Below are 23,345 nucleotides of genomic sequence, written 5' to 3' on the forward strand. Positions count from 1 at the left end.
GGCCAATTTTAGAAACACTTGGGTAGATAATTTGCCATTTGTACAAGTGCTTACCTGGAAAATTATATGTATGTTAAATGTATTAATTCAAAATCCTGTTACGTATACTGGTCACTTAAAGGAGTACAGTCACTGGGTATTCTTTCCATGAAGTGAATAATAACCCTAAGTTTTCCTATTTATTAGTTATGTTCTAAATATATTGGATTTATTTATTCTTATAGAATGAACCATACAACAGAGCTTTCACAAAAATCTTCGTTGGGTTAAATTTTTTCAATTAAAAATGTCCTTAGTTGGCTGTATTTTTCCCATCCATAATGTTAGCATAATGGCAGCTACCTCACAGGTATGGAGTGAGAATTTAATAAGCCACTGCATAGGAAGTTCTTAGTTTAAGGACTGATACATAGTATGTGCTCAATGAATGGTACCTGTTTGTGCTAAAAACAAAGTGTCCTTAATGGCACTTTAAATAACCCATTGGGAAGGGGTGAAATAATACAATATTCAGTTGTCATATTTGAGCTGCATTAAATTGCATAGGACCTGAAAAATGAACTCTTGACTTCCACAGATTATCATTCATAGAAAAACATTAATCTTAGACCTCCCTCCTACATATACTTCCTCATGCTTTCAAATAGGTGCCCTCCATTCCCATTCCCTCCTTGCCAACACTCTTAGTTGGTTTATGGTCAGAGCATACAAATCTATTTTAATATTGCCTTAAGTAAAATGTAATTATAAAATAAATCTTCGACATATTCTATTATAATACATTCTAAAGCCAAATCCAAATGATTGCTGGATTATTCACTCTTTTAGGTTTTGGCACAATTTACTTCTTAGTAGATTATGCAGCATCCCTTACCAAGATCCCATTTCTAAAAAATGGGAACAACACAACAAGCACAGTAGAGAACCACTCTCTCTATCTCTGAGGACCCCTAACTGAGGGGGAGAGCACTGGATAAATGGATAACATTTACATTTGCATCCTAGATAATAACAGGTGTGTATAGAGAAGGCACCAGTGAGGAGGAAGTCAGGGCAAAGAGGAGTAAACTAAGCTAAGCTTAGAATTAAGCTAAGTAAGTAAGCTAAGAATTTAGTGTGAGTTTTGGTTAGTTAGTAGAACAAACAAAACAAAAAGGAAAATGCTGGCACTTCTTGTCTTTTGGCATTTCAACTCCTGGCTGCCAGTAGTTAAAGATCTTGCTACTCAAAGTCTGATCCAAAGACCAGTAACAAAGGAGATCCCTGGGAGTTGGTTAGAAGGTCTTAGGCCTCACTCCAGACCTTCTGAGTCAGAATCTGCATTTTAACAAGATCCGCATGTGATTATGTGCACGTTAAAGTGTGAGAAGCACTTGTTTTCGTTGGAAAGGAAAGGAAAGGGACGATATCAGACTTTTAAGAGAATCCATTCCAGAAGACAAGTATACAAGAGCAATGATGATTACTTGGTTTTCTGCACATATATTTCCTATTTTAAATGTAACATGGTGGTATAGCTATTGTTTAATGCCTTTCAGTATAGGTTGTTTTCTTTACCAACTGTGTAAATTATCTTTATAGTTCTCATACATCAACTGGGTATTTTGTTATGTAGCTTGAGAGGCACTTAGATGCTCTGTAGAGTTTTGTTTTAATTAACGTAATAAAATCAGATAATTCAAAAGAGCAATCTTTGTCTTTCTTATTTTCACATTTCAATTCAGAAACCTTTCCCTAAACTAACACATGCCTTAAAAATCCCTACATACTTCAGCAAAACAAAATGAAACAAAATAATCCAGACCCCGTATAGCATTCTGAAAGATTTAGAAAAGTGTGCATAAACCTACAGTCACGTATTATATGTTGTAGCTATAAAATGTTTTATTAAAAGAGGAATTAAAATTCAGCTGACATTAGCATTTTGCCTGAAATACCTCCTTATGACAGTTAGATGGCTTCAATCCTTTAAAATTACACACACGGGATTTCCCTGGTGGTCCAGTGGTTAAGACTTTGCCTTCCAATGCAGGGGGTGTGGGTTCGACCCCTGGTTGGGGAGCTAAGATCCCACATGCCTCATGGCCTAGAAACCAAAACATAAAACAGTAGCGATATTGTAACAAATTCAATAAAAACTTTGCAAGTGGTCCACATCAAAAAAAAAATCTTAAAATAAAACTACACACACGATAAAGTCACCTTTTTTTTTTTTTTACTTTCCAAATTGATGTTTGGAAACTTAACCTTTTACCATTTAGAATTTTTTTAAAAGCTAATTTTACTGCAATATTTTTTTTTCTCATTTCAAGTTTATTAAAACTTTAGCAAGGCAAATTATCCAGGTTACAGATTATCAAATATCAATTCAACTAAGTCCACATTAAAAAGAAAAAAAAAGTCAAAAACCTAAAAACAATGAAAAGACGAAAACAACATAAAGGAGATTCATCAGCAAGTCTCCAAACTTAAAAATTGAGACAGAATGGAAATTGATTTGCACAACTCACTGATCCACTTTTGTCTTCATTTGTCCTAGGGCTTGATTCAAATTTTTTATTTTTGTCACGTACATGGTCATTTTCTTGACCATTTGATTTTTGGTTTTCCATTTCCACTGAGGTTCTGGTCTTCCCATGCTCCTGATTAGGAATCTGTTTTCAAGTATAGGAGGATCTCTTCTGGATGGGCAATAGACTGGGGTCGTGCTTCAAGATTTTCAGCCTCATTTCACTAGATGAACTTTTCTTTCATTTTTCCTTTTTTGTGTTTTCAGGAATTTTTCCTATGTTTCTTTTTAAAAATTTCTCTTCAGAAGCACTTTCAGAATCAGAAGAGGACTGAGAATCTCTTCTGAGTCATGGGATGATGATGAGGATGGTGATGATGACTTATGCCTTTTCTTCATTTTAGTTTGGGAATTAGCTCTCTGCAACTGAATATATTCACCTCAGCAAATGGTTTGCTAGCTGCATCTGTTTTCTGATTTTCTCTCTCTCACAACTTCTTGACCAGAAATCACTTTCTCCAAAACAACATGATGCCCATCTAAATGAGGAGTTGGTTTCACTGTTAGGAAGATCTGTGAACTGTTTGTATCCTTTGCTTTCTTTGTTGGTCATTGATAAGAGAAATTCTCTCTTGTATTTAATAGCAAAACTCTAGTCCAAAATATCCTCCATTAATAGATTCCCCTCCTTCTCCATTTCCTTCACTGAAGTCACCACCTTGAACCATAAAATTTTTGACAACCCTGTGAAAAAGACAATTCTTAAAACATAATGGCTTCTGAGTTGATTTCTCTGTCCCCTTTTCACTGGCACAAAGACAATAAATGTTCTCCCATGTTTGGGGGCCCACATCAGAAAATAATTCAAAAACAACTCTTCCAGCAGGTTGATTATTAATGGTGATGTCAGAAAGCAAACATTGAGGATGCTGAAGCTTTATCCCGATGGCTCCAATACTTCAATCTTTAAATAAAGAAAAATAAAGGAAAACTGATCCAAAAATCTTTTGGCTCCTGCACCAGTACACCCTCTTCTTCCTGGGGTCCTGTCCTTTAAAGTGTTTCAAATCTACCACTGCCAGAAAAGGCTCTGAAGCCTACTACTACAATCTTTTTTAATGACTAATTTGCTACAAGAGTTTTATTTTAAAAAATAATTTTTAAGCTTTTTTTATCTGATATATTTTTTAAATAAGGGAAATAATTGAATGGTGCAATGAAAAAAACGTAAAGATTCTAACTCAAAATTTTGATTTGCAGAAGGGAAAACTGAGCCCCCCAAAATACTAAATTACTTGCCCATAATTTCTCAGCTAATAATTGGTAGAACCAGAACTGAGCCTAGGTTGGTTCCATACTTTTCCTACTTCAGTTCTAACATTAAGGGTTATATCTCATGCTCAGTTTTGTAAACGTTTTTTGTTTGTTTGGTAAACTTTTAATCTTTTGATTAGAAATGTAAAATGTACTTCACTCTCTTCTTCCTTAAATGTATTAAGAAATTCTTTTCTACCTATGAACCATAATAACTCAATTCCAAACACAATTTTACTCATAGTTGTTGCTACACTTATATTTTTGAAATATTGTACACATATATTGTAGTATATGGTGTATGTAGATTAGAATGCTCTTGCTATGCATTACTGTTTAAAAAAAGGCAAATATCGGGCTTCCCTGGTGGCGCAGTGGTTGAGAATCTGCCTGCCAATGCAGGGGACACGGGTTCGAGCCCTGGTCTGGGAAGATCCCACATGCCGCGGAGCAACTATGCCCGTGAGCCACAATTACTGAGCTTGCGCGTCTGGAGCCTGTGCTCCGCAACAAGAGAGGCCGCGATGGTGAGAAGCCCGCGCACCGCGATGAGGAGTGGCCCCCACTTGCCGTAGCTGGAGAGGGCCCTCGCACAGAAACGAGGACCCAACGCAGCCATAAATAAATAAATAAATAAACCCAAAAGTTTTTTTAAAAAAAGGCAAATATCTTATTGTTCTTTCATTCAACGTAGTGATTAAACAACTGCTATACTACCTATTGTATCATGAACTAGTCCTAGAAAGATAAATATGACCACGCCATGTTTCAAAGGGCTCATAGATGATCCAGGTAACAGGGATCAAAATTCAACAAAAATATATGACCCTTTAACGTTATCAAGTTTTTAAAAAAATAAACATCATCACCATCAAATAATATTACCAAATGTCTCTGACTTCAAGGTTTTTCTAGACTCTACATAAGATTTATAGTGTCTGGACTTCTTAAGGAGGTAATATGCAGACATAGTCAAATTTTACAAAAAGGAAAGCTACACATTCTTTTGGATAGCAGATTATAAATAAAAAATGTGAAGCTAGAGGATGGAATAAATTCGGAGAGTAACAAGAGATCACTGAGGAACATATTGACAAACAGGTTAAAGAAGGAGAAAAAGAAGCAAGGAGAGAGTAAAGAAAAGAAGCATCCTCATCTGGCAGACTAGTGTTAGAATCATTATATGCATAAAATTTATGTAATTAATAATTATAAAGGAAATTATAAAATCAAGTACTTAATAGTATATAAGGTAACCCATGTTTTTAACCAAAGACAAATATTTTAGTTGGGAGACTTTTTAATTCATTATGGAGAGTATTTAAAATGTAAGTTTATATGAAAATGATAAAACATACATCCCTCCCTACTTCAGTGTATTCTGGTGTATTGAACTATCGTGTTTGTTTGGTTGGTTGGTTGATTTTGTTTGCTGTTGCTCCCTCATTGAAGCAACTAGACTATGAAGTAGATATTCCTCAAGGGAGATATCAAATCCTTGATTTTTTTAATTTCAAAATTCAAGATCCAGACTTGAGACGAAAGAATTGGAAAAATACCTGATGAGTCAAAACCTTTTTCCCTGTCCCCAAGACTGAGGACTCTCTAGACTTCTGGAGAAGGAGAGAAGTCAGAGGAAAAGTAAAGATGCTAGGTACCTGAAAAAGGACCTGTGCCCAGCTTTCTCCTGGATTCATCTGAAGTAGGGTGTGGTAAGGTTTAGGGAATAATAGAACACTCATCTCTGCATAATTTTGGAGATTCAAGAGCAGAAAGAATGTCACTTTTCCTACTTCCTTTGAGAAAGTGATAAGACCCCACAGTCGATGGTGTGGGAGCAGTAGAGTAGCAATGGCAGTGTGGTGTGTTAGAGTTGGAAAGGGGGACTGAGATAAGCTCACAGAGTCCCTTTGTGCCCCAGGATAGCATGGGGCACAGCAGAAGCATTTTCTATGAGCCAGAGGCTAGAAGGGGATGGAGTAGGGCCTTTTAGTGCCCCATTCATTTTCCCACTCTGCCAACAGTCACAGAAGCTGATGTCCAACACAAGGAGGACACGGACATAAACTTTGTACCTCAGGACCAGGATGTACACCTTACCAGATAGTAGCGTAGAGAGAGGATGACAACTGACAACAGGTAACAGCCCCCTGGAACATGTATGCAACCCCAGTGTAAGGGGAGGGAAAACTTGAGTTGACTGTGATTGTTTTTCCAACATCTAGTGGAAGGGGGGCTTGAAAGAAAAATTAAAACTTAACATTTCTCGCATCCTTGAGCTAATGGACCGAGGTTTGTACCCACTATATTATTAATAGTGATAGATTTGTGCAAGGTCTCATTTCTTAATATTATTAGTAACAAACAATGTCTTCTTCAGATTCAATATGATCTGTCAAAAACATTACAAAACACTAATCTCAATTGGTATAAAAATTCAGATCTGAATCTCAGCTGGATGCTCAAATGTTAAACATACTTTTTTTTTTTACTTCCTGCATAAGGCCATCGGGCACATAGTACATGGATGGCATATTTAGCTTAATCCTTACAATAGTCCTATGAGGTAAATTCTCTTGTTATGTATATATTTTATACATGAGGAAGCTAAATAAATTGCAAGAGGTCAAAAAGCTTGAACTTTATGCAATCCAAGAATCCTTTGCGTAAGCATTATGCCATTCTGCTTAGAAATGAGTGAAACACTGACTAATCTTTATAGCCGCATAAAATCATCAAAATCCATGTTTTTCCTAATCTTTAGAGTTTCTGTGTTAGAGAATTTAAGGCAAATTCAAGAGGGTTCTTAGCCAAGACACCTCCTACATTCTCAGTGGCCAGTTTAACTCTAGTTTCCAGAGAAGCAAGACTGCTGTGACCTTCTCCCTGGAGAACCTGGTCATTGTGCTGGGCTGTTCCCCTTTGCAGGTCACCTGTCAACATTAGTAGATATCTCTTCTTCCCAACTGGCCCTGAGCCCTCAGGTCATTATTTTGTTTCTTGGTTCTCACACTTAAACTTCTGTACTTTAACCTGCTTTTTGTCCTGCCTCCAGATCCCTGGAGACTATTTGTTTGTCTTTCCTAGGTCAGTGACTTCATTTTGAAACCCAATATTTTGGAGAGAGAGAGAGAGAAAAAAAAAAGAGCCTGTGTTCAACAAAATCCTTTTCGTAAAGGCAACTTGGTTTTGTCTGCTAGTGGTATGTCATAAAGCTTCCCTCTGCTGCCAGTGAAAACTAACCTTAAAAAGAAAGAGAAGAAACCCAGTTCTTTGTGACCTTTTCCAGGATTGTAGGACTTAAGTAACATCTGCTTGAAATATGACTCTCATCTTGTCACTTTCCCCCATAACAAATAGTTATATGTGACTTTTTTCCACATCTCTCATCTAGGAATATATTGTTTTGAAGAAAAGTTTGAAAGTTAAACACAATCTTACTGAGAGTATTTGATATATATCTTATAAAAATATGATTGAATAAAGTTATTCTTAAAGTTCTATTTTTATCCTTAAATTAAAGTTTAAAGAAAGGAAAGGGATTATCAGTTATTATTAGATTTTTATGTTAAAAATTATAAACTTTCAATATATAAATTTCAATTTTTTCCCATTAGGCTTTATTACTTCCTCTGATTGTCTTTTCATTTTCCTGTGCTGTCCATCAACCGTGTCCTATCCTTCTGGGATATTCCTCAATTTCTGTTTGCGTTACAATGTCATATTTCTTTTATTTTAAATGATTTTAATTTCATTTTTAATATATAGTGAGAACACACTGTAATAAGTTCATTTCACTACTTTTCACTTTCAAAATAACTTTGTCTTTTGAAATTTTTGCCTCCTAAAATAAATCATTTTAGAGTCTTCATAGAAAGAAATATTCTCTTTTCTCTTTGAATTTTCTATACTTATAGAAAAGAGTTTCATATGTCCAAACACTTCTCTAAGGTAGGGGTGTTTAGAAAAATAGAATCTTCAGTGTAATAAATATTTCTTCAGTTGGATATTTCATTTACAAAATTATGTAAAGCAGTTTATGCTCTTATGTTAGAAGAACTAATTTTCTTTCTTTTTTCTTTCTTCACAATAAAAAGAGCTTTACTGGATTTTTTTTCTGATTATGAAAGTAGCATATGCATATTTACAGTGCCTATACTACGAAAATAGGTCAGCAATAGACTAGTATACAAACAACAGAGGACTAAAAAAACAGTACTAGGTGAAGAATGTTAAGGAATAGAATATGAAACTAAGTAAATTTAAAATATCTGAACAAAAAACAAGAAAATATATTTTGTAGAAATATATGCAAACCAAAAAGATTTACATCAAATGCATTAGAATTGTTGTCAGTGGGGGGTGGTTTCGGTGATCTAAATAGGAAATGTGGATAAAAGAATAAAATTTCAGATGATACAGAAATGTACAAAGAAGTTAAAATCACCCTCAATCCCGCCGCTTGATGATAATCACAGTTTGCATATTTTGGAATACAGTCATCCAGATACACACACACACACACACACACACACACACACTTTAAAGTGGGATTATAATCTGTTTTTTAATCTTTATTTTCTTTTTCATTTAGCAATACAATATAAATGTTATACATAAGAATTTTTCATGTAGTACAAGCATGGATGTGCATAACATTTAATGATTACCCTACTGATATATATTTATATCGTTTCCAGTTTTTTTAATAACTAGTATTACAATGAGCATTCTTAAGCATACCTCTTTATCTATTTGCCTTTTAAATTATTGAAACAAATTGTTGTCAAATTGCCCTCCAGAAACTCCATTTTTACATTCCCAATATGAAACTTTCTGATTCTTGTAGGAACCTAAAACTTTTGTAAAACAAACCAACAGAAACAAAGTTATCTCCATATTCTAGGTCACCGAAATGTCCAGATCTTAGCAATAGAGTAAATTTGCTCACAGAGTCCTTTCTGTTCTGTGGAAGATCAAAGACTACACAACATGTTAATGTCAGGACGCAACCAACAATTTAGCCCTGACTTCTGATCTAAACATCAGGAATTGAGTGAACTACAGCAAGAGGAAACAGCAAGGGATGCACCTAGAACTATCGCTCATGCCATTTGCATGTATTCGTTTAAGTAGTACCTCAACTTTTTTGCACTTGTATATGTATCAGAATTCTGAAATTTAGAAAAAAAAATTAAACCCTTTAATTACTAGGGGTGGGACTTTTGTTCTAAGTAATTGTGAGTTTTCTATTTTTGAACCTGATTCCTAAAGTGCCTTTCAACTTTTCTTGAAGATTCTGACTTCATTAGTAACCTTATGTCCCAAACAGTCCGGTGAGTTTTCTAACACAGCTTTCAAAGGAGACAGCAATTCTAGTGCCCCCTCCCGCACTGGGGCAGCCTGGTGGGGTGGGCAGAGCCAAGCTGGAGGCAGTCAGACGCTGGGCTTCCTGCAAAACGCCATGCTGTGGGACCTTAGGCTCCTCACTAAGGTCCTCTATCTCAGTTTCCTCAACTGTTACATGGACATAGGCTATCCACTTGACTATCTCCAGTATCTAGAGCAAATATTTCAACAAATATCTGTGTAGTGAGTTAACTCACGGTAACAATTAGGAATAACAAATGTGAAATGTCTGGAACCTAGCAAATACTCATTGAGCGGCAGCTATTGTCAATATTAGGATAAAATATGGGGATGTTGTTGAAGGAGAGAAGCAGAGAGCAAAAAAATTCAGATAGTCCTGTCGGCAAGTGGGAGTCCCAGTTTAGGTGCTGGGGCCAGTGTGAGTCTAAAAATATGGGAAATCCTATTGACAGGTTAGAAAAAGAGAGGGAGTTGCTCTGAATTAGGCTCAGCGTTCAGGGCTACCAACAGCTTCTCTGAATGGAAAATACCCATGTGGCTTTTAACAGTGTGTGAATGTGAATAATCAACTCATCAAGGTAAAGTCCTTAAGCTTTTTCTACCCAGTATCATTGCTACACCCAAACCACATTGCAGAAAGAATTACTAAATGCATGTTTTCTTAATGCTACTATGTGGCAGGAATTTAAGTTGATAATCTCTTTTCAAGACACATCTTTATTAAAAGGGAATTATTCAAAGCCATCTGACTGGTAATTACTACATAAAGGCTAATTGACCTAATTAATCTAATATGGGTCAATGGCTTTATAATACCCAAAGAAGAGCATTTTCAAATGAGAAAAAAAGAAACTCCAAAAGGAATTTCTTTAAGTGAACATCCTTAAATTTAGTGAGTCTGATTTATTTCTTGCACACAGATATTATATTGCTGCATATTATATTGCTAGAGTGGCTGAGCTGGGATAAAGAGAGAGAGCCTAATTCTCTGAGGATACTGAGGAATATTCTGTTCATCACTCAGGGGAAGGCACTATATAAATTACATTTAAACAATACTGCCTCTTTCTGATAACATAGCACTGAAAGAAGAATTCAACGTGACAAGAAGTCAAATTTACTATCATACTGTTTTGATTCTCTTGGTGATGTGATAAAGTGCATGCTGATACCTGCTTTTTATTTGATTAACTTTGGCTTCTCTGAATGCCACCTTGTCCCATTTGAAGTATTGACTGTAAAATATAAACCAGTACTGATAATATCTGGGCTCCATGATTGAGGTAAGAATGTAAAATCCACACCTGTGGTAGACAAAATAAGGCCCTCACAGATGTCCACATTTTAATCCCCCACATCTGTGAATGTGTCAGTAACATGGCAAAAGGGACTTTGCAGATGTGAAGTTAGGGATCCTGAGATGTAGAGATTATCCTGGATTACCTGGGTGAGCCCATTCTGAAAGTGAAAGCCCACTTCCATTTACAAGTGTACGTATAAATGAAAGAGGGAGGCAGGAGAGTCAGAGTCAGAGGAGATGTGAGGGTGGAGCAGGGCTCAGACAGAGAATGAGAGAGGGGGACAGATTTGAAGATACCACAGTGTAACTTCTATGATGGAGAAAGGGGTCACAAGTCAAAGAATGCAGGTGGCCTCTAGAAGCTGGAAAAGGCAAGGATATGGATTCTCCCCTAGAACCTCCAGAGGGAATGCAACCCTGGTTTTTAAAATCAAGCAACCTTGATTTTAGCCCAGTAGCCCAGTGAGACTGGTTTTTTTTGTGGGTTTTTTTTTTACCTCTGATCTCCAGAACTGTAAGTAATAAATCTGTATTGTTTTAAGCCACTAAATTTGTGATCATTTGTTACAGCAGCAATAGAATCTAATGTACCACCTTTGGGCTGATGGAACAGAACCACACGGATGTCATTTTAATTGAATCGAAATGACTTTCCCGTGCCTGTAATCCAAGACAGGGAGGCCCTGCAGCAGAAGCTCACTTTGCTCCTGTTTATTTTCAGGCCTTTTGAGAAATGGAGTGTTAGTGAGGGTTCCTAAGTATGGGAAGAAACCAGTGAGCTAATTTCCCTCTCCCAGGTTTTTAAAACCCAAAAACATTCTCTAAAAAGATATTCACAACTATACACAATGTCTTTTAATCAATTTGGCCTCTGTTCTGTACTCAAAATTAAACAAGAGTAAACCACTTGGAGGATGGGAATGTTCACAAAGCCTTTAGAAAGTGGTTAAAAGTGTTTTCACCGGGGTCACAAGCTTCAGCTACACCCTTGGGCTGATAGTGTAGGCTGGGAAGGAGCTTGGAGCAGCTGATCAAAATCTCGCAGGGGGCCAAGGAGTTGAATGATGATAGTTTAACAGCCACTGTGCTAAGGCAAACTTACATCACATTAAGGAACATTTGCATTAACGTATTATCCCGTTCTTACCATCCCTATTTTCAATGGAGGAAATTAAAGCTTGAGAAATGCCACCATCTCCACATCGCCTACAGCTGACTCACGGTAGATTTTATGCACTCCAAGTGCTGTTAACGGCTACTCTACAGCCCTTCTCCACATCAGAAGCTCTATGGCTGACAGCCAAGAAAGTTTTCTGTATGACAGCGTCATGGCATATTCATTGTTTTCTTGATATTCTAAGTGCACTACCCCAGCAGATTCCTTAGAATGCAGGAAGGTTTTGCTAGAGGAAAAACATATATCACATACAGCACCAGGCAAAGTTCTACTGCCAAATGCAGTCAGAGAATGGGCCGACTGTGAATGCAAGCCTGGCTGTCTCTGAGAAGTGTACTAGTTCTTACAGCCCCAATGGGAGAGTTTGCTAACTGATGTCATGATAGTGACTCCATCAGAAGTAAGGCAAACAATGAAAATGATTAAGTGCACAATTTGATTCTGACTATTGCAGTGGTTCCACCAAGGAAGAAAAACTGGAGGAATCCAATGAGATTAATTAGATTGGACAATAAGCTTTCTGATGAGCATGGATGAAAGTTGAATGGGATGACACATACCCAAGATTTGGAGTAGCTCAAGTCTTGGAGGAAGACTAATATTGGAACCAGACAAAAATAGTAAAGAAAATAAGAAATTCAGAGTGGGAAGAATTCTGAGAAGGGAACGGCCCCTGGCTTGAAAATAATGATGCTAGGTTGGCACGTAACAGCAATGAGGAAGCAGAACCTCTCCACTCCTGTTGTACTACCTTTAAATATTTTTTCTGGGTAAGAAGACTGCTCATCAGACTTGACTGGAAAGGGTGTTAATGAGTGTTGATAAGAAGGAATTGGAGCCCCAGTTTATTCAAGACTCCACATCTGAACCACTGCATTCCAAGGGAAGGTAATATAGTATGTTGATTAGGAAATCAGGCTTTGAAGTCAGACCTAGAGTCCACTTTGTTTTCCTAGCAAGTTACTTAACAGATTTAAATTTCAGTTTCTTCACCTGTAAAATTGGGATAATGGTATATACCTTATAGGGCTAGGGTGACAATTCAATGTAAGCCACTTTAACACAGCACCTGGCACATAATAAATGCTCGATGTACAGTAGCTATTCATTTTATCATAATTATTTTTATAGACTAAATAGTTGAAATGACATCAGAAATCTTTAAGAAATTGTAAAGAATAAATGTTGTGAATAAGTAAATAGTCAATAAAACTAGGACTAATTAAATTAAAGATAGTTTTAAAGAGTTTCCAAAGTAAACAGTGATCTCTAGGAATAGTGTAGGTTCAGTAAGAATAAAGTCATATCAGTCTAAATGCATCTTGCTTTTTCTAAAGGGCTATATACTGTAAATCAGAGGAATTTTATAGACAGAGTATTGGGACTTCAGTATGACCGAGAATTCAAGATATCCTTATGAAAGAACTGTGGGCTGGTTGTATTATGTAAGAGGATTTTTAACTTGTTGAATAATACAAACAATACTAGTTAAGAAATATTATAAATTCAGAGGAAGTTTTCCAGGAGGAATAAATTAGAGGTTGATCCCTCAGCCCTAAAATGTTCAACATTTTCACTAATGGCTTTTATGCTAATATCTGCAGCTTGGTGATCAATGAAAGAATCCTGGGTTACAAAATTAGAATTCAAAAAAATTCTCATATGGCTGAAACAACAGACCAAATCAAACAATACAAAATTTGCCTACAAAAAAAATCTAGTTTTTTACTTTAGTCCAATATTAAACTTTATAAGCAGAGTATGGGGTACATGTCTTAGCAGCTTGTATTTCTTATAAACAGGTTTTATTCAAAAGCATATTACAGTGCAAGGATTTGAAAAGAAATAGTGTGTGGTTGGTGGTAAACAACTTCTCTCCATCTCCACTGAGGAGCCCTTCTCAGACTAATGTGTACATGCCTTACCTGGGGGTCTTGTTATAATGCAGATTCTGATTCAGTAGGTCTGGGGTGGAGCCCGAGATTCTCAGTTTCTAAGGTCTCAGGTGATGATGATGATGATGATGATGATGATAATGATGATGATGGTGATGACCCAAATCCACAGTTTGAAAAGTAAGGGAGTAGCAGATTTAAAATTGCAATGGAATGGATACAGGGCAGCAGTGGTTCACCACATGGGTTGCTCACTAGAATCATCAAAATACTGACATCTGGGCCTGATCAAGACCAACTAAATGAGAATCTCTGGAGATGAGGCTTGAGCACCGACATGTTTTTCAGCTTTCCAGTGATTCTTATTCTCTAGATTGACTGGTTGATATATCTCAGAAGTTTTGTAACTAAGAAGCTTATTTTTTATAAAAAAAAAAAATGTGTAACTAAGAAGTTATATATAACTAAGTTTTATACATATATAAAACTAAGAAGCTTTTTTGTTGTGGTCATCCATTTACAATGCTTGGTGTCAGTCTATCTCTTGTAAAAATAAAATACAGTGTGTGTGTGTGTGAAAAAAACAACAACAACAAAAAAAACTAAGAAGCTTTGTAATTTATATATACATATATAAATTATAAAACTTCTTAGGTATCACTATTTATATATGTATGAGTTACATACATAATTAACATATAAATAATTTCTGGGGGGCAAATTTCCATTAAAACTATATATGTAGGTCTTCCCTAGTGGCGCAGTGGTTGAGAATCTGCCTGCCAATTCAGGGGACACGGGTTCGAGCCCTGGTCTGGGAAGACCCCACATGCCGCGGAGCGACTAGGCCCGTGAGCCACAATTACTGAGCCTGTGCGTCTGGAGCATGTACTCCGCAACAAGAGAGGCCGCGATAGTGAGAGGCCCGCGCACGGCGATGAAGAGTGGCCCCCACTTGCTGCAACTAGAGAAAGCCCTCGCACGGAAACGAAGACCCAACACAGCCATAAATAAATAAATAAATAAACCCAAAGTTAAAAAAAAAAAAACAAAAAACTATATATGCAAATACCTGTTCATATATATATATACACACACACACACACACACACACACACACACACAGGTGTTAGAGGAGCTCCTAAATTACTCTGTACTATAGTTGTAAACATACTTGGCAAATCTAATTTATGGTTAAAAAATATGTCATTCCAATATTTGTAATAACCTGTAAGGGAAAAGAATCTGAAAAACAAGATATATATGTATGTATAACTGAATCACTTAGCTGTACATCTGAAACTAACACAACATTGTAAATCAAGTATACTTCAATAAAAATAAAATAAAATAAAATTTCATTCCAAATGTGAAAACTTTCATGATAATATTAGACAATGGTTCTTGTCCTTTATTGTATTAAAAATAAACTAATGTATACCACCTTATACCTATTAGGATGGCTGCTATCTAAAAAAAAGAAAAAAAACAGAAAATAAGCCTTGTTGATAATGTGGAGAAAGTGGAACCCTTGTGCACTGTTGGCGGGAATATAAAATGGTGCAGCCACTGTGAGAAACAGTATGGGAGTTCCTCAAAAATTAACCATAGAATTACCATGTGATCCAGCAATTCCACTTCTGGGTATATAACCAAAATAATTGAAAGCAGGGTCTTGGAGAGATATATTCATACTCATAAATAGAATATATTCCTATTTTCCTATTCATATAAATTATGGCATTATTCACAATAGCCAGAAGGTAGAAGGAACCCAGGTATTCATCAACCCATAAATGGATAACAAAAAATGATTTATAGATACAATGAAATATTATTAAGCTAAAAAGGAAGGAAACCCTGACATATGTTGCAACATGAATGAACCTTGAGGACATTATGCAAACTGTAATAAGCCAGACACAAAAGGATAAATACTGTATGATTCCACTTATATATCTAAAGTAGTCAAATTCATAGAGACAGAAGATAGGATGGTGGTTGCCAGGGGCTGGAGGGAGGAGGGGAATAAGACGTTATTGTTTAATGGGTACAGAGTTTCAGTGATGCAAAATGAAAAGAGTTATGGAAATGGATGCTGATAAAGATTGTACAATAATGTGCATATTTAATACTACTGACCTGTACAATTTAAAATGGTTAAGATGATAAATGTTATATGTATTTCACCACAATTTTTTAAAAAAGTAAACCAATGTAAAATCTTAAATATACCAAGAGCAACTTGTACCATAATGTTATATAGATACATAATAATATATTATTATTACTTGGTATTTTGTATCTTTCACAATTTTGTTACTGATAATAATATTGTGAGATGCACAGGACAGACATGATCTCTATTTTAAAAATGGAAGAAACTGAGGCTCAGAGAGATGAGCTTAGAGCCCAGGACTCCTGACTCAAGGACCAGGTATCACTTCTTTCCAACTCATCCCTGGGCACACTTTGGTCCTAGTGGCTGGATTTTTAGGTGTGTGTGTGTGTGTATGAGATTTCACTTATTAACATTAATATTGTGCTTGGATGTTTTTGCAGTTATAAACATCTCTGATAGGTTGATGTGGTAGAGGTGTTTGTCTCTTTGCCAAGCTGGTGACAATTTAATGATAGTATTGTCAACCAGTGTCTTCAATGATTATACACATTTATTAGACAGTATAATCATCTCTACTATGCCAGTTGCTCACACACCAGAAATGAAGCTCCAGGAATAGTCTATTACTCTGACAGGGATAATAGGTCATTATTACCAAATCAGCAGCACAGTGCTTTAAAAATAAATGACCCTGCTTCCCATCAGTATTTATTTTTCATAAGTGCCTCAGGTTTGTCTTAGCATCTAACAGCAGGAGAAAATTATCCCTTAATATTCTTCTATTTTTTTTTTGCATGTCTTAAGTGGTCTTAAATGGTAAATGGAATGTTTCTGTTGACCCCAATATAGAAGCCTGGGTGGTTTTGTAGGAGCATTAATAGAAAATGGGTAGAATTCATCTTATATGCACACCAAATGCATATTGTCTTTTCCTTTTCCATCCAATTCTGTTGACAAAGAAGGGCCAGATAGGAAGATGGGAGTGGGAGGGGAAAAGGAGAAATACTATGTACTTATCCCATGAATTAAGGTGAGTTTTTTTTTCCAGTGATATATATCAGGAATAAAAATAATTTGGCACTTTACTTTTCTTTTTTTAACATCTTTATTGGAGTATAATTGCTTTACAATGCTGTGTTAGTTTCTGTTTATAACATAGTGAATCAGCTATACATTTACATATATCCCCATATCTCCTCCCTCTTGAGTCTCCCTCCAAAGCATAGAGCTGATCTCCCTGTGCTATGTGGCTGCTTCCCACTAGCTAGCTATTTTACATTTGGTAGTATATATAAGTCCCTGACACTCTCTCACTTCGTCCCAGCTTACCCTTCTCCTTCTGCATGTCCTCAAGTCCATTCTCTACATCTGCATCTTTATTCCTGCCCTGCCCCTAGGTTCTTCATAACCATTTTTTTTTTTTTAGATTCTGTATAAATGTGTTAGCATACGGTATTTGTTTTTCTCTTTCTGACTTACTTCACTCTGTATGACAGTCTCTAGGTCCATCCACCTCACTACAAATAACTCAGTTTCGTTTCTTTTTATGGCTGAGTCATATTCCATTGTATATATGTGCCACATCTTCTTCATCCATTCATCTGTCGATGGACACTTAGGTTGCTTCCATGTCCTGACTATTATAAATAGAGCTGCAATGAACATTGTGGTACATGACTCTTTTTGAATTATAGTTTTCTCAGGGTATATGCCCAGTAGTGGGATTGCTGGGTCATATGGTAGTTCTATTTTTAGGTTTTTTTTTTTTTTTTACCTTTCTCCCAAGCTTTTATTAAAATACTCATAAAGATTTTTAAAAAGACAAGACTGCACAGACCAATTACCAAGCATACAGAAACATGATATTCAAACATTAAAATGACAGAAATCTTTTAAGATCTGCTTCCCATCTCAGTCTAAATCAAGGATCTGGCATTGTCCTCAAGGAACTAACCACAAATAACTCGGTGCATGCCTAATAGCTTTCTTTGTGTTCTCTTAGTTGGTCCAGCTACTTGCTTTATAATTCTTCCTTACCTGAATGACATTATTAGCAATAGAAAACACACAAATATTACCATAGGAATTAGCTAATTATTAAAAGCTGATTATCAGCTATATTTATCCTATAATTTAATTTCATCTGTTTCTTTGTAATTTTGCTTTTACATACAAAATTTACCACCAAATATGTATCTCTGGCTCCCGAATATATAAAAGACTTGTGTAAGAAAAAACATTTGATGACATACATAAAATCACAATCACAGAAATTGGACCATAGTTAACATTAATTCAGAACAGAGGAATTTAGGCTCATTTATTAGTGATTATATAAAGGAAGAGAAAATGGGTTAGGTAACAAAATGATATTAAATTTTTTATATGAAAAAATTACATGAATCCCAAGTTCTTAAAAAAGTTTATGTTCTATTTTTAGTTTTTTAAGGAACCTCCATACTGTTCTCCATAGTGGCTGTATCAACTTATATTCCCACCAACAGTGCAAGAGGGTTCCCTTTTCTCCACACCCTCTCCAGCATTTATTGTTTCTAGATTTTTTGATGATGGCCATTCTGACTGGTGTGAGGTGATACCTCATTGCAGTTTTGATTTGCATTTCTCTAATGATTAGTGATGTGGAGCATCCTTTCATGTGTTTGTTGGCAATCTGTATGTTTTCTTTGGAGAAATGTCTATTTAGGTCTTCTGCCCATTTTTGGATTAGGTTGTTTGTTTTTTTGATATTGAGCTGCATGAGCTGCTTGTAAATTGTGGAGATTAATCCTTTGTCAGTTGCTTCACTTGCAAATATCTTCTCCCATTTTGAGGGTTGTCTTCTCATCTTGTTTATGGTTTCCTTTGCTGTGCAAAAGCTTTTAAGTGTCATTAGGTCCCATTTGTTTATTTTTGTTTTCATTTCCATTTCTCTAGGAGGTGGGTCAAAAAGGATCTTGCTGTGATTTATGTCACAGAGTGTTCTGCCTATGTTTTCCCCTAAGAGTTTTACAGTGTCTGCCCTTACATTTAGGTCTTTAATCCATTTGGAGTTTATTTTTGTGTATGGTGTTAGGGAGTGTTCTAATTTCATTCTTTTACATGTAGCTGTCCAGTTTTCCCAGCACCACTTATTGAAGAGGCTGTCTTTTCTATATTTTATATTCCTGCCTCCTTTATCAAAAATAAGGTAACCATATGTGTGTGGGTTTATCTCTGGGCTTTGTATCCTGTTCCATTGATCTATAGTTCTGTTTTTGTGCCAGTACCATACTGTCTTGATTACTGTAGCTTTGTAGTATAGTCTGAAGTCAGGGAGCCTGATTCCTCCAGCTCCATTTTTCTTTCTCAGGATTGCTTTGGCTATTCAGGGCCTTTTTTGTTTCCATACAAATTGTGAAAATTTTTGTTCTAGTTCTGTGAAAAATGCCAGTGGTAGTTTGATAGGGATTGCATTGAATCTGTAGATTGCTTTGGGTAGTATAGTCATTTCCACAACGTTGATTTTTCCAATCCAAGAACATGGTATATCTCTCCATCTGTTTGTATCATCTTTAATTTCTTCCATCAGTGTCTTATAGTTTTCTGCATACAGGTCTTTTGTCTCCCTAGGTAGGTTTATTCCTAGGTATTTTATTCTTTTTGTTGTTTTGGTAAATGGGAGTGTTTCCTTAATTTCACTTTCAGATTTTTCATCATTAGTGTATAGGAATGCAAGAGATTTCTGGGCATTAATTTTGTATCCTGCTACTTTACCAAATTCCTTGATTAGCTCTAGTAGTTTCCTGGTAGCATCTTTAGGATTCTCTATATATAGTATCATGTCATCTGGAAACAGTGACACTTTACTTCTTCTTTTCCAAGTTGGATTCCTTTTATTTCTTCTTCTTCTCAGACTGCTGTGGTTAAAACTTCTAAAGCTATGTTGAATAATAGTGGTGAGAGTGGGCAACCTTGTCTTGTTCCTGATCTTAGTGGAAATGGTTTCAGTTTTTCACCATTGAGAATGATGTTGGCTGTGGGTTTGTCATATATGGCCTTTATTATGTTGAGGAAAGTTCCCTCTATGCCTACTTTCTGGTGGGTTTTTATCATAAATGGGTGTTGAATTTTGTCGAAAGCTTTTTCGGCATCTATTGAGATGATCATATGGTTTTTCTCCTTCAATTTGTTAATATGGTGTATCACGTTGATTGATTTGCGTATATCGAAGAATCCTTGCATTCCTGGGATAAACCCCAATTGATCATGGTGTATGATCCTTTTAATGTGCTGTTGGATTCTGTTTGCTAGTATTTTGTTGAGGAATTTTGCATCTATGTTCATCAGTGATATTGGCCTGTAGTTTTCTTTCTTTATGACATCTTTGTCTGGTTTTGGTATCAGGGTGATGCTGGCCTCGTAGAATGAGTTTGGGAGTGTTCCTCCCTCTGCTATATTTTGGAAGAGTTTGAGAAGGATAGGTGTTAGCTCTTCTCTAAATGTTTGATAGAATTATCCTGTGAAGCCATCTGGTCCTGGGCTTTTGTTTGTTGGAAGATTTTAAATCACAGTCTCAATTTCAGTGCTTGCGATTGGTCTGTTTATATTTTCTATTTCTTCCTGGTTCAGTCTCAGAAGGTTGTGCTTTTCTAAGAATTTGTCCATGTCTTCCAGGTTGTCCATTTTATTGGCATAGAGTTGCTTGTAGTAATCTCTCATGACCCTTTGTATTTCTGCAGTGTCAGTTGTTATTTCTCCTTTTTCATTTCTAATTCTGTTGATTTGAGTCTTCTCCCTTTTTTTCTTGATGAGTCTGGCTAATGGTTTATCAATTCTGTTTATTTTCTCAAAGAACCAGCTTTTAGTTTTATTGATCTTTGCTATTGTTTCCTTCATTTCTTTTTCATTTATTTCTGATCTGATCTTTATGATTTCTTTTCTTCTGCTAAGTTTGGGGATTTTTTCTTCCCCTTTCTCTAACTGCTTTAGGTGTAAGGTTAGGTTGTTTATTTGAGATGTTTCTTGAGGTAGGATTGTATTGCTATAAACTTCCCTCTTAGAACTGCTTTTGCTGCATCCCATATGTTTTGGGTCGTCGTGTTTTCATTGTCATTTGTTTCTAGGTATTTTTTGATTTCCTCAGTGATCTCTTGGTTATTAAGTAGTGTATTGTTTAGCCTCCATGTGTTTGTATTTTTTACCGATTTTTTCCTATAATTGATATCTAGTCTCATAGCGTTGTGGTCGGAAAAGATACTTGATAACATTTCAATTTTCTTAACTTTACCAAGGCTTGATTTGTGACCCAAGATATGATCTATCCTGGGGAATGTTCCATGAGCACTTGAGAAGAATGTGTATTCTGTTGTTTTTGGATGGAATGTCCTATAAATATCAATTTAGTCCATCCTGTTTAATGTATCATTTAAAGCTTGTGTTTCCTTATTTATTTTCATTTTGGATGATCTGTCCATTGGTGAAAGTGGGGTGTTAAAGTCCCCTACTATGATTGTGTTACTGTCAATTTCCCCTTTTATGGCTGTTTGTTAGCATTTGCCTTATATATTGAGGTGCTTCTATGTTGAGTGCATATATATTTACAATTGTTATATCTTCTTCTTGGATTGATCCCTTGATCATTATGTAGAGTCTTTCTTTGTCTCTTGTAATAGTCTTTATTTTAAAGTCTATTTTGTCTGATATGAGAATTGCTACTGTGGCTTTCTTTTGATTTTCATTTGCATGGAATACCTTTTTCCATTCCCTCACTTTCGGTCTGTATGTGTCCCTAGGTCTGAAGTGGGTCTCTTGTAGACCGCATATATACAGGTCTTGTTTTTGTATCTATTCAGCCAGTCTGTGTCTTTTGGTTGGAGCATTGAATCCATTTACATTTAAGGTAATTGTCGATATGTATGTTCCTATTACCATTTGTTTTGGGTTTGTTATTGTAGGTCTTTTCCTTCTCTTGTGTTTCCTGCCTAGAGAAGTTCCTTTAGCATTTGTTGTAAAGCTGGTTTGGTGGTGTTGAATTCTCTCAGCTTTTGCTTGTCTGCAAAGGTTTTAATTTCTCCATCAAATCTGAATGAGATCCTTGCTGGGTAGAGTAATCTTGGTTGTAGGTTTTTCTCTGTCATCACTTTAAATATGTCCTGCCATTCCCTTCTGGCTTGCAGAGTTTCTGCTGAAAGATCAGCTGTTAACCTTATGGGGATTCCCTTATGTGTTATTTGTTGTTTTTCCCTTGCTGCTTTTAATATTTGTTCTTAGTATTTAATTTTTGATAGTGTGATTAATATGTGTCTTGGCGTGTTTCTCCTTGGATTTATCCTGTATGTGACTGTTTGTGCTTCCTGGAATTGATTAACTATTTCCTTTCCCATATTAGGGAAGTTTTCAAGTGTAATCTCTTCAAATATTTTCTCAGTCCCTTTCTTTTTCTCTTCTTCTTCTGGGACCCCTATAATTTGAATGTTGGTGCGTTTAGTGTTGTCCAAGAGGTCTCTGAGACTGTCCTCAATTCTTTTCATTCTTTTTTCTTTATTCAGCACTGCATTAAAATTTCCACTATTTTATCTTCCAGGTCACTTATCCGTTCTTCTGCCTCAGTTATTCTGCTATTGATTCCTTCTAGAGAATTTTTTATTTCATTTATTGTGTTGTTCATCATTGTTTGTTTGTGCTTTAGTTCTTCTAGGTCCTTGTTAAACGTGTCTTGTATTTTCTCCATTCTATTTCCAAGATTTGATCATCTTTAGTATCATTTCTCTGAATTCTTTTTCAGGTAGACTGCGTATTTCCTATTCATTTGTTTGGTCTGGTGGGTTTTTACCTTGCTCCTTCATCTGCTGTGTGTTTCTGTGTCTTCTCATTTGCTTAACTTACTGTGTTTGGGTCTTTTTTTCACAGGCTGCAGGTTCATAGTTCCTGTTGTTTTTGGTGTCTGTCCCCAGTGGCTAAGGTTGTTTCAGTGGGTTGTGTGGTTTCCTGGGGGAGGGAACTGGTGCCTGTGTTCTGGTTGATGAGGCTGCATCTTTTCTTTCTGGTGGGCAGGTCTGCATCCGGTCGTGTGTTTTCGCGTGTCTGTGACCTTATTATGATTTTAGGCAGCCTCTCTGCTAATGGGTTGGGTTGTGTTCCTGTCTTGCTAGTTGTTTGGCACAGGGTGTCCAGCACTGTAGCTTGCTGGTCGGTGAATGGATCTGGGTCTTAGCGTTGAGATGGAGATCTCTGGGAGAGATTTTGCTGTTTGATATTACATGGAGCCGGGAGGTCTCTGGTGGACCAATGTCCTGAACTTGGCTCTCCCACCTCAGAGGCACAGGCCTGACACCTGGCTGGAGCACCAAGACTCTGTCAGCCACATGTCTCAGAAGTAATGGAGAAAAAAAGAAAGAAAGAAAGAATAAAATAAAATAAAATAAAAGTTATTAAAATAAAAAGTAATTATAGAAAATTTAAAAATTTTAAAGTAATAAAAAAAGAAAAAAAACAGAAAGAAAGAAGAGAGCAACCAAACCGAAAAACAAATCCACAAATGATAACAAGCGCTAAAAACTATACTAAAAAAGAAAAAGCCAAAAACCAAAAACAAACAAAAAAAACCAGACAGGCAGAACCCTAGGACAAATGGTGAAAGCAAAGCTACACAGACAAAATCACACAAAGAAGCATATACA

General features: G+C 36.1%; 1 pseudogene; it reads right to left on the bottom strand.

Moving 5' to 3' along the window:
• Nucleotides 1-2,506: 2,506 nt before the first annotated feature.
• Nucleotides 2,507-23,345, bottom strand: part of LOC133087141 (peptidyl-prolyl cis-trans isomerase G-like) — a 31,054-nt pseudogene continuing 10,215 nt past the window's right edge.

This window comes from Eubalaena glacialis, chromosome 3 (genome assembly GCF_028564815.1).
Source record: "Eubalaena glacialis isolate mEubGla1 chromosome 3, mEubGla1.1.hap2.+ XY, whole genome shotgun sequence".
Classification (NCBI taxonomy): Eukaryota; Metazoa; Chordata; class Mammalia; order Artiodactyla; family Balaenidae; genus Eubalaena; species Eubalaena glacialis.